Source organism: Lupinus angustifolius, chromosome LG11 (genome assembly GCF_001865875.1).
Source record: "Lupinus angustifolius cultivar Tanjil chromosome LG11, LupAngTanjil_v1.0, whole genome shotgun sequence".
Classification (NCBI taxonomy): domain Eukaryota; kingdom Viridiplantae; phylum Streptophyta; class Magnoliopsida; order Fabales; family Fabaceae; genus Lupinus; species Lupinus angustifolius.
In genome coordinates, this window is record NC_032019.1 from 20,797,355 (window position 1) to 20,806,751 (window position 9,397).

The window sequence follows — 9,397 nt, forward strand, 5'->3', positions numbered from 1 at the left end:
GAAGTATTATTCTATGAGAGAAGAATATATGCACTAACAATGTATGAATTTTATATTTTTTCACTTGATCACCTACCATTCATATTCAATCTTTATTAACTCTTTAAAAAAATTAATCTTTGAATGATGAATGATGTAGTGAATGTGTATAAATATTACACTCTTATCCTTAAATTTTGTTGTTAAATTTTAAAATATACCAAAAACAATATCTCTATAATATTTTTTTTAAACATTTGAGGGGGGCAACTGCCCCCACCTATCCTAGAGAAGATCCGCCCCTGCCTATAAGTATTAGCTTAAATATAAGTATTTGCTTATATAGGGATTGTGTATATACACTTAAATATAAGTATTAGCTTGTAACGTTACACAGTAACTTTTTTGGTGATTTGAGAAAATGCATCACACAAAGATTTATCATTTCATTGTGTATATACACTTAAAGTTGTTACATAGTACCTTTCTGGACAGTGTATATACATAATTTTATTGTATTTTTAATAACTAAAAAAATGAAAAATAGCAAACTAAAAATCAAGAGGAAGAAGAAAATGTTGCATTTTTAACCAAAAAAAAACTCAAAGCATGCAACCACAAACCCAAAAAAACCCTCATCCTAAAACATAAAGTTAAAGCCATGAAAAAGTAAAAAAAAAAATGTTGTATTTTTAACAACCATAAAACAAAAACCAGCATCTGGAAATCAAGAGGGAGAATAAATTGTTGCATTTTTAACAAATAAAATTTAAGCATGCAACCACAAATCTGGAAAAATATTAACAAAAATGTGAAGTCAAAACCATGAAAAATTAGAAAAGTGTTGTATTTTTAACAACCATAAAAGAAAAAATAGTAAATGACAATCAAGAGGAAGAAGAAAATGTTGCATTTTTAACAAAAAATTAAAACATGCAACCAGAAACCCTCAAACTTGTTTTTAGCCATAAAACAAAAGTGGAACCATGCTGAAAGATGGATTACTTTCAGCAAATATGAATACTGAGGAATTATAGTAAAGATAAATTTCGGTAATGAATAAATATTGATACCTTAAAACTATGTGAGGAAGAGGAAAATAATAGTTTGATAGAGAGTATAAGAAGTGAAGATAAAGGGAGAGATAAAATCTTAATATGAATGTAAAGTGGAAAAAGGAACTTTGAACCCTGTAATACGAATGCAAAGGAACTTTGAACTGTATAATGAAAAGTAAAAAGTGGGAAAAGATGGGAACATGTAATAATGACTTGAAGTAAAAATACATTTATAACCTGTATTTCAAAAGTCTTAAGTTCGAACACTATATGCAATTTGGTAATATACACAATGTTGTAAAAAGAAACGTTAAAGTAAATTATGTTAGAAATCAGAAGAAGAAGAAGTCAAGAAAGAGAATAAGATGAAAACAGAGAGTGAATAGAAGATGAGTGTTTGTATGTGTGAGAATGAATGGAATCAATGAATAAATTTTTCTTACTTCAATAATGCCTCAATCATAGCTTTCATACAAGTTTCTATATTTGGTTAACCAACTTAACCAACTATCTATAGTTAGAAACTTCTAACTACTCTTAACTAACTTCTTGATTACTCATTTTAACATCCTCCCTTAATCAATAAGCTACTTCATTTCTAAGTAAATGAAAAGAAACAGAAACAGAAACAAAACTTATACAACAAAGAAAAATTCATTCATTGATTCCATTCATTCTCACACACACAAACACTCATCTTCTATTCACTCTCTGTTTTTACCTTCTTCTCTTTCTCGACTTCTTCTTCTGATTTCTGACATCATTTAGAAACTAAAGACATTCAACATGTCTCTTAACTTCCTACATCTATCACTCTTCATAGCATTTGTCAATACATCATCTTTTTTAATTTCTGTTGAGCAATGCACCATCTTCACTTTTCATTTTTCAACTTGATCTCTCAAGAAGTGAAACATTGTTTCTATGTGTTTGCTCCTTCCATGGTTTATAGGATTCTTTTCCAAGTTTATTGCTGACTTATTGTCCACTCTTAATTCGAAGTTATCAAACTCCCCATACCTTAGTTCTATCATCAAATATATCAGCCAAAGTCCTTGGCATGTAGCATTACAAGCTGCAATATACTCTACTTCACAGGTTGAAAGAGCTACCACATCTTGCTTCCTTGAGCTCCAAGATATAGGTGCACCAAAGATAGTGAACAGATACCTGAAGTACTCATCATATCCTCCTTATCTCCGTGTCTAAATAGCCCATGAAAATCGACTAACACTTCTGCTTCTGATTTGAAAATATCACCCCATAACATAAGGTTCCTTTCAAATATCTAATAATTCTCTTTGTTACAATCATGTGTGATTGTGTAGGATTAACCATGTGTTTTCTTATCATCCCTACTCCATAGGTTATTTCAGACCTGCTGTGGCAAATGAACCTAAGGCAGCCAATAATTTCTCTAAAAGATGTTGCATCTGTAGGGTTTTCCTCACCTGTGTTGCTCAATTTCTGGTTTCCTTCAACTGGTGTTGATGCAAGCTTGCAACTCAGCATTTGAAACCTATCTAGTACTTTTGTTATGTACTTCTTTTGATGCATCATTATTCCTTTTTCTGTCTTTATAAATTCTATGTCAAGGAAATATGCTAATTCTCCAAGATCAGTCATGTCAAACTCAGCCTTGAGCTTTCCTTTCAACCTTAGAATTTCAGTTTCACTACTCCATGTGATGACTAAGTCATCCACATAGAGACAGATTAGGATTAGATCACCTATGCAAGTAAGATTCACATACACACCATGTTCTAACTTGCACTTGGTAAAACCAATGGATTTTACGAATGAATCAATCCTTCTATTCCAAGCTCTTGGAGCTTGTTTCAGGCCATACAATGCTTTCTTCAGTCTTAGCACTTTGGTTTCATCTGTTGAAGTCTCAAATCCAGGAGGTTGAGTTATGTAGACTTCTTCTTCAAGAGGTCCATTGAGGAAGACACTCTTGACATCAAGTTGTCGTAGCTTTCAACCATTCTAACTAGCAATGGCAACAATCAATCTAACTGTCTCAAATCTGGTCATTGGTGTAAAGACTTCATCATAGTCATATCATTCCCTTTGCATGAACCCCTTAGCCATGAGCCTAGCTTTGTGCTTAGAGATACTTCCATCAGGTTTTAACTTGACCTTATACACCCATTTGACTATTATAGGCTTCTTATCTTCAGGTAATTCAGCATCTTCCCAGGTGTCATTCTTTTTTATGGCTTTGAGTTCTTCCTCCATTGCTTTGAACCACACGTCCTCCTTTAGTGCCTCCTGGAAGGTGATTGATTCAGTTTCTCCTAAGAGTGCTAGGTGAATCAAGTCACCTTCATCTGTTATTACATCATCAACAAACATCTTAAACTCACTAAGCCTCAATGGTAGATGTCGTGCTCTTGTAGGTCTAGTTTCAGCAACCTTGATCTCATGACTCCTTGTTCTTGGATCATGATTCAATTCTTCTGTGACTTCCTGATCTTCTTGTATTGGTACTAGAGTCACTGACCTATTTTTCTCAAGCTTACTAAGAAGATCCTTCCATGAGCTCATTTCATCAAAGTAGACATCCCTGCTAAATGCCACTTGTTTAGTTGTAGGATTCAAGAGTTTGTATGATCCTGTTGAATTATAGCCCACAAGAATCATTAGTTCACTCTTGTCATCCGATTTCTTTCTCACTTGGTTTGGAATATGCTTGTAGCAGGCTGAACCAAACACCCTCAGATGCTTCACTGATTGTTTCTTTCGAGTCCAAACCTCTTCAGGAACTTGTTTGTCAAGAGCTTGAGTTGGACATCTATTGAGAACATAAGTTGTTGTGGTCACAGCCTCACCCTAGAGATTATGAGGCAAGCCTTTGCACTTCAACATACATCTTACCATATTCATAACAATCATATTTCTCCTCTCAACCACTCCATTGTGTTGTGGAGTATATGGAGCAGTGACTTCATGAATTATGCCATACTCCACACAGAAATCTTCAAGCTCTCTTGAGGTAAACTCACCCCCTCCATCAGTTCTGAGAATTTTAAAAAGCCTTCCTGATTGTCTTTCTGCCAAGGCCTTAAACTTACATAGGTGATCAAATACTTCACTCTTTGCTTTGATGAGATATATCAATATCTTCTTGCTATACTCATCAATGAAGGATACAAAATACTTGTTTCCTCCTAGTGAAGGAACCTCAAAAGGCCCACATACATCTGAATATACAACATGTAGTAAGTCAGTAGCCCTAGTTTGAGTATGATTACTGAATGAATTCCTGGCTTGTTTACTAGCTAGACAACTATCACAAACTAAGTTTTGTGGTTTTATTTATGGCAGACCTATGACAATTTCCTTAGTGCTTAGCAATCTAAGATCCCTATAATTGAGACGATCATACTTACGTGCCAAAGCCAAGACTCATTTGAGGTTGTTTCTGCATTCAAGCATTAAGAGTCCAGAATTCCCAACTTGACTTGGAATGTCTTGTTGCTTGATAGTGGAGCTTACAGGATTCTCCTCTTTGAAGTGTCATAGACTTCCATAACTTCATTATTCAACTCCATACAGAAACCTCTTTCATGTAACTGGCCAAGACTGATGAGATTTGTTTTCATTTCAGGGACAAATAACACATCAGTTATGTATGTTTTTCAGCCATTCTTATTGGCCAAGACTGATGAGATTTGTTTTCATTTCAGGGACAAATAACACATCAGTTATGTATGTTTTTCAGCCATTCTTCATCTTGAGAGGAATATCTCTTATCAATTCTAGGCAAATATAATATTTTAAATCTATTAACTAATTCAAACCATTAGATTTTCCTAGAATTGATGACTAAAACGTGGAATAAATTTAAATTTACTCATAAAGTAAGTGGATCTTGTTACAGAAAGAAGTCCACATTTACCCAATTTCTTATAATAGTTAGGGTTTAGAGCAAAATTTTATTTATTTTGTATATCAAAACATAATAATGCTTACAATATCCACCTCCTTTGATGTTAAAATGGTATGAGGCATTGACAAGTCTTTTTGATGAATAAGAAAAATGAGATATTTATGAATGAGAAAGACAAGAAAAGCTTAAAGCTTGGAGGAGGAGGAGGAGGAGGAGGAGGAATGGAATTAATGAATGAATTTTTCTTACTTCAATAATGCCTCAATCATATCTTTTATACAAGTTTCTATAATTGGTTAACCAACTTAACCAACTATCTATAGTTAAAAACTTCTAGCTACTCTTAACTAACTTCTTGATTACACATTTTAACAAATTACCACCTTTTTTGTTGTTCAGAACCTGCCATAAATTTTGTTCAATGCAGTTCAGAACATGACATAAATTACCATCTTTTTTGCTGGAGCATATATAATAATAATATATTAATAATATAATAGAAATAGTAAAAAAGTTGTTGTTACAATTTTAACCCTGATAAATTCAAGTGTCATGTATGGAAGATGTCTATTTTGATAATATCATAAAGTTTATTGCATTTTCTTATATTAAAAAAATAAGATAATAGATATCATTCATTCTCTTTACTTATTAATAAATGAACGTTATAAGGAATGACACATCACTACTAATGCACTTCTGTAGTGTTGCACTAAAGAAATTGTACACCAAGGATGCTCCAATAGAGATTGTAACATGTGGCACAATAAATATCTAATATATAATAGTCACAATTTGTTTAGTAAAATAATTTTTATATTTAATAAATATTGGAGTCATTGAATCTATGCATTCTGTCTAGTTTGCATACGGAAGAAGATGATGTAAGAAATTTTGAGTCATACATATAATGTTTAAGTATGTTTAGGGTCATTATTTTATGTAACTAAATTAAAGTGATCTAATTTAAGTAAGGTATATGTATATAGACATAATTGTCATAAAAATTATAGTGTGGATATTAAAAGTCTTATTTCTATTTTATGATGAACAAAATTGGAATAAGAGAATGAAATATCATCACTTTTCATGGAAAGTTAAGCACTTTTTATAAATATGAGGTTATCATTCCTAAATGTAGACCAACACCACACAACAACATGAACCACAACATGAGAGTTCATTCTCTTTATCCCATTAGAGGAAAAACTAAGACTAAGATCTACAATTGGAAGACCAAATAATCTAGTGTTCTACTATGAACATACATTTGCACACAATAGCAAAGGACATGGAGTTGATAGATACATGATAAAGGATGATATAATGTTCATTTCACCATATTTTCTAACGTTTCCGCTCTAATTTTGTATTTCTTCTTAATGATTTTACATGAAAAATCTTGACTATATATGTTAATAGTGTTTATCATCATTAGCATATATTATATATCTTTAATTATAAAGTCTTTCACCCCAATTAAAGTCTCTATTAATTTTTTTTTACTAAATATGCGAGCCACCCAAGTAAATTTGCATAGTATCCTCAATTCGTACGTCCACCAAAAAAATAATTCAATGAACATGGTACTTGGCAAGATAACTCGCCCAAGCCCAATTTAAACTTTTACGAGATATGAAAATTGTTTCAAAGATAACTCACTTGGGAAAGAGGACGATGAACAGGTTACTATGAATATAGATTTTTTATTTATAAATAAGCATTTATCAAAAAAGCTTCCTAATTGTTGAGGAGCGGGAGCAGGGAAGTAATGCTTTTTATCTTTATTTTTTTTTGTAAGAAATAGTTGATGTGCATCATCTGCATGTTCTTAAAGTGGAAACACTGGCAGATCCTTTAAACACAAAAAGAATTTCCAATTGTTGAGCTTTAATGGATGTTGTTCTATTCCGGTCATAAGATCGTAACCTACATCTCTCCAATCCATTCTTACAGTCCATCAGCTTGGTTATCCCCGACCAACCTGGTAGATTGGGGGCAACTATTCCATCCCAGTCATAACCAGACAATTGACTATGGGTCCTGAGCATAACGTTCATTGCCCCGCATAACCTTCATTGTCCGCCTTAAGTAGGCTCCCCATGGGAGAAACTATAAGAGTCCCCAACATAGCATTTAATGCTCCTGACAGAACATTTAATGCTCACGGTATAGCATTTAATGCTCACGGCATAGTATTTAATGCGCTGCTGACCCACCTTCTGTGTTAGATAACAGACCTCATGTCAGGCCGCCTGCACATTATGCCTTTCCCAGACAATTCGACCAGAGTAGATTCGTAGGACAAGAAAGGACGATCTGAGTATGTTCCTTATGCCCGTTAGATGCTGACCAATGACCATATGTCAACTCCGCATTCACAACACTCTATAAATAGGAGACCACACATGAAGTATAATTAATTCTCATTTTCTATCATTCATTGCTACACTTATTACTCTAACCTCTCTCTTATTTACCTCTCTTCTCTCTCTAGAATACATTACTGACTTGATCGTCGGAGAACCTTTATAGGTACCTCCCCTGACAGGTCCAGACGATCATCTGACCAAGTCTCCTGCTCTCCCACACTTTCTCGTTCATTCATCATCAGCTCCCGACCATTCGTCCTCAATTCCCGATCTTCCAGCAAAGAACATTGGCGTCATTTGTAGCTTACCTACAACATGGTGACCACCCGTAACCAAGTTCAACCACTTAGCCATGCAGAACCACTCAACCCGAATCATGATACCCTTTCCATTGAACCTCCAGCACCAGTGCAACCATCTCACCAGGCCAGCCAAAGTCATCTCCCAAACACCATTCCGGAAGCACCCACCACCCAACAACTCCTCCACATGATACAGACCCAAGGCCAAATTATCCAGCAACAGGCCCAACTACTAGCCGAGTTGTGCAAACATCGACCATAACCCAGTAATGGACCTTCGTGGCCAGTTGTCGATGAGCACTCTGCTGAATCTGTTGAAGCCTCTAGACTAGTAGCTCCCTCAAACACGAAAACCACTAAGATAACTCACCCCCCCCCCCCAAACACGACCACAGCTCTCCACGAGCAAGACATCCCTTCATCGACACAATTATGTCCTCACCACTCCCAAAACATCTTACCCGACCAAGCAACATCGAACAATACGATGGAACAAGTGACCCACATGATCATCTGGATGCCTTTGAAACCTTAATATTGTTCCATGGGGCCACTAACCCCATCATGTGTCGGGCATTCCCCTTTCTCTGAAACGGGTTGCTCTGTTGTGGTTTACCCGGCTCGCATCAAACAGCATCGACCAATGGGCCACTCTCGCCAACGGATTCAACATCCGCTTCACAGCAAGCAAAGAGCAACCTCGCTCTTCTTACACCTTGTCTGGTATACGGCATGAGTCACATGAACCCCTTCGAGCTTACCTAGACAGATTCAACTCGGCGGCCATGAAGGTTCGCACTCTGAGCCCGGAGGTGGCGGTACATATCTTGGTGACAGGATGGCCTCTTCAGGCAAGAATTGGCTAAATATTCAAACTCACAATGGAAGAACTCTGATCTAAGGCTCAACAATTCATCAATCTAGAAGAAATCCATCCTAACTACCCACCCATCAACCATAGAGAATACCAACCCCCTCACAGGAAACCAAACGCCCAAAAACATACTAACACCCTCGAGATGATCCACCCCGACAACCCAAAAAACCCCAAATACTCCTCTTACACCCCCTTCAATGCTAGCAGAACTAAAATTTTGCAAGAAGTTATTGCCACCCACTTAGCCCAGCTCCCCAAACCCAATCCAAGCAGGAGATTAGGGACCCAAGACCCCTCCAAATATTGTGACTTCCACACCCTCTTTGGCCATGTAACAGAGGAATGTACACAGCTGAGGGAAACTATCGAAGACCTGATACAAGTCGGACATCTACGAAAATTTATAGATCGGGCCCGCCAAGAACGATCATCACCTCTACGTCGATCCAGTCCTCCTGAAAGATGTTCCCCCCAAATCATCATCAGGAACGCCTTCCGAATAGAGACCGGAGAGACCAGTATCGCTCCAACAATAGGCGACAACAGAGCCCAAAGGACATCAACACCATATCCGGTGGATTCGCTGCCGATGGTACATCCAGGTCAGCTCAGAAAAGATATGTCCGGGAGATAATGCAATCAATTGTCCAAAAACCCCACCAATATCAGGGCCACCAGGAAACACCCCCAATCTCCTTTGACGATCGTGATTATTAAGGCGTCTTCTGCGGTCATGACGATCCCCTAGTCATCACCGCTAAAATGAATAATAAAAAGGTGGGACGCTTATTTGTTGACCAAGGTAGTTTGACGGACATCATGTTTCAAGACCTGTTCACAAAAATGGAACTCAAAGACAGATACTTCTTGCCATATGAAGGACAACTTGTCGGTTTCAGTGGACAAGGAATCAC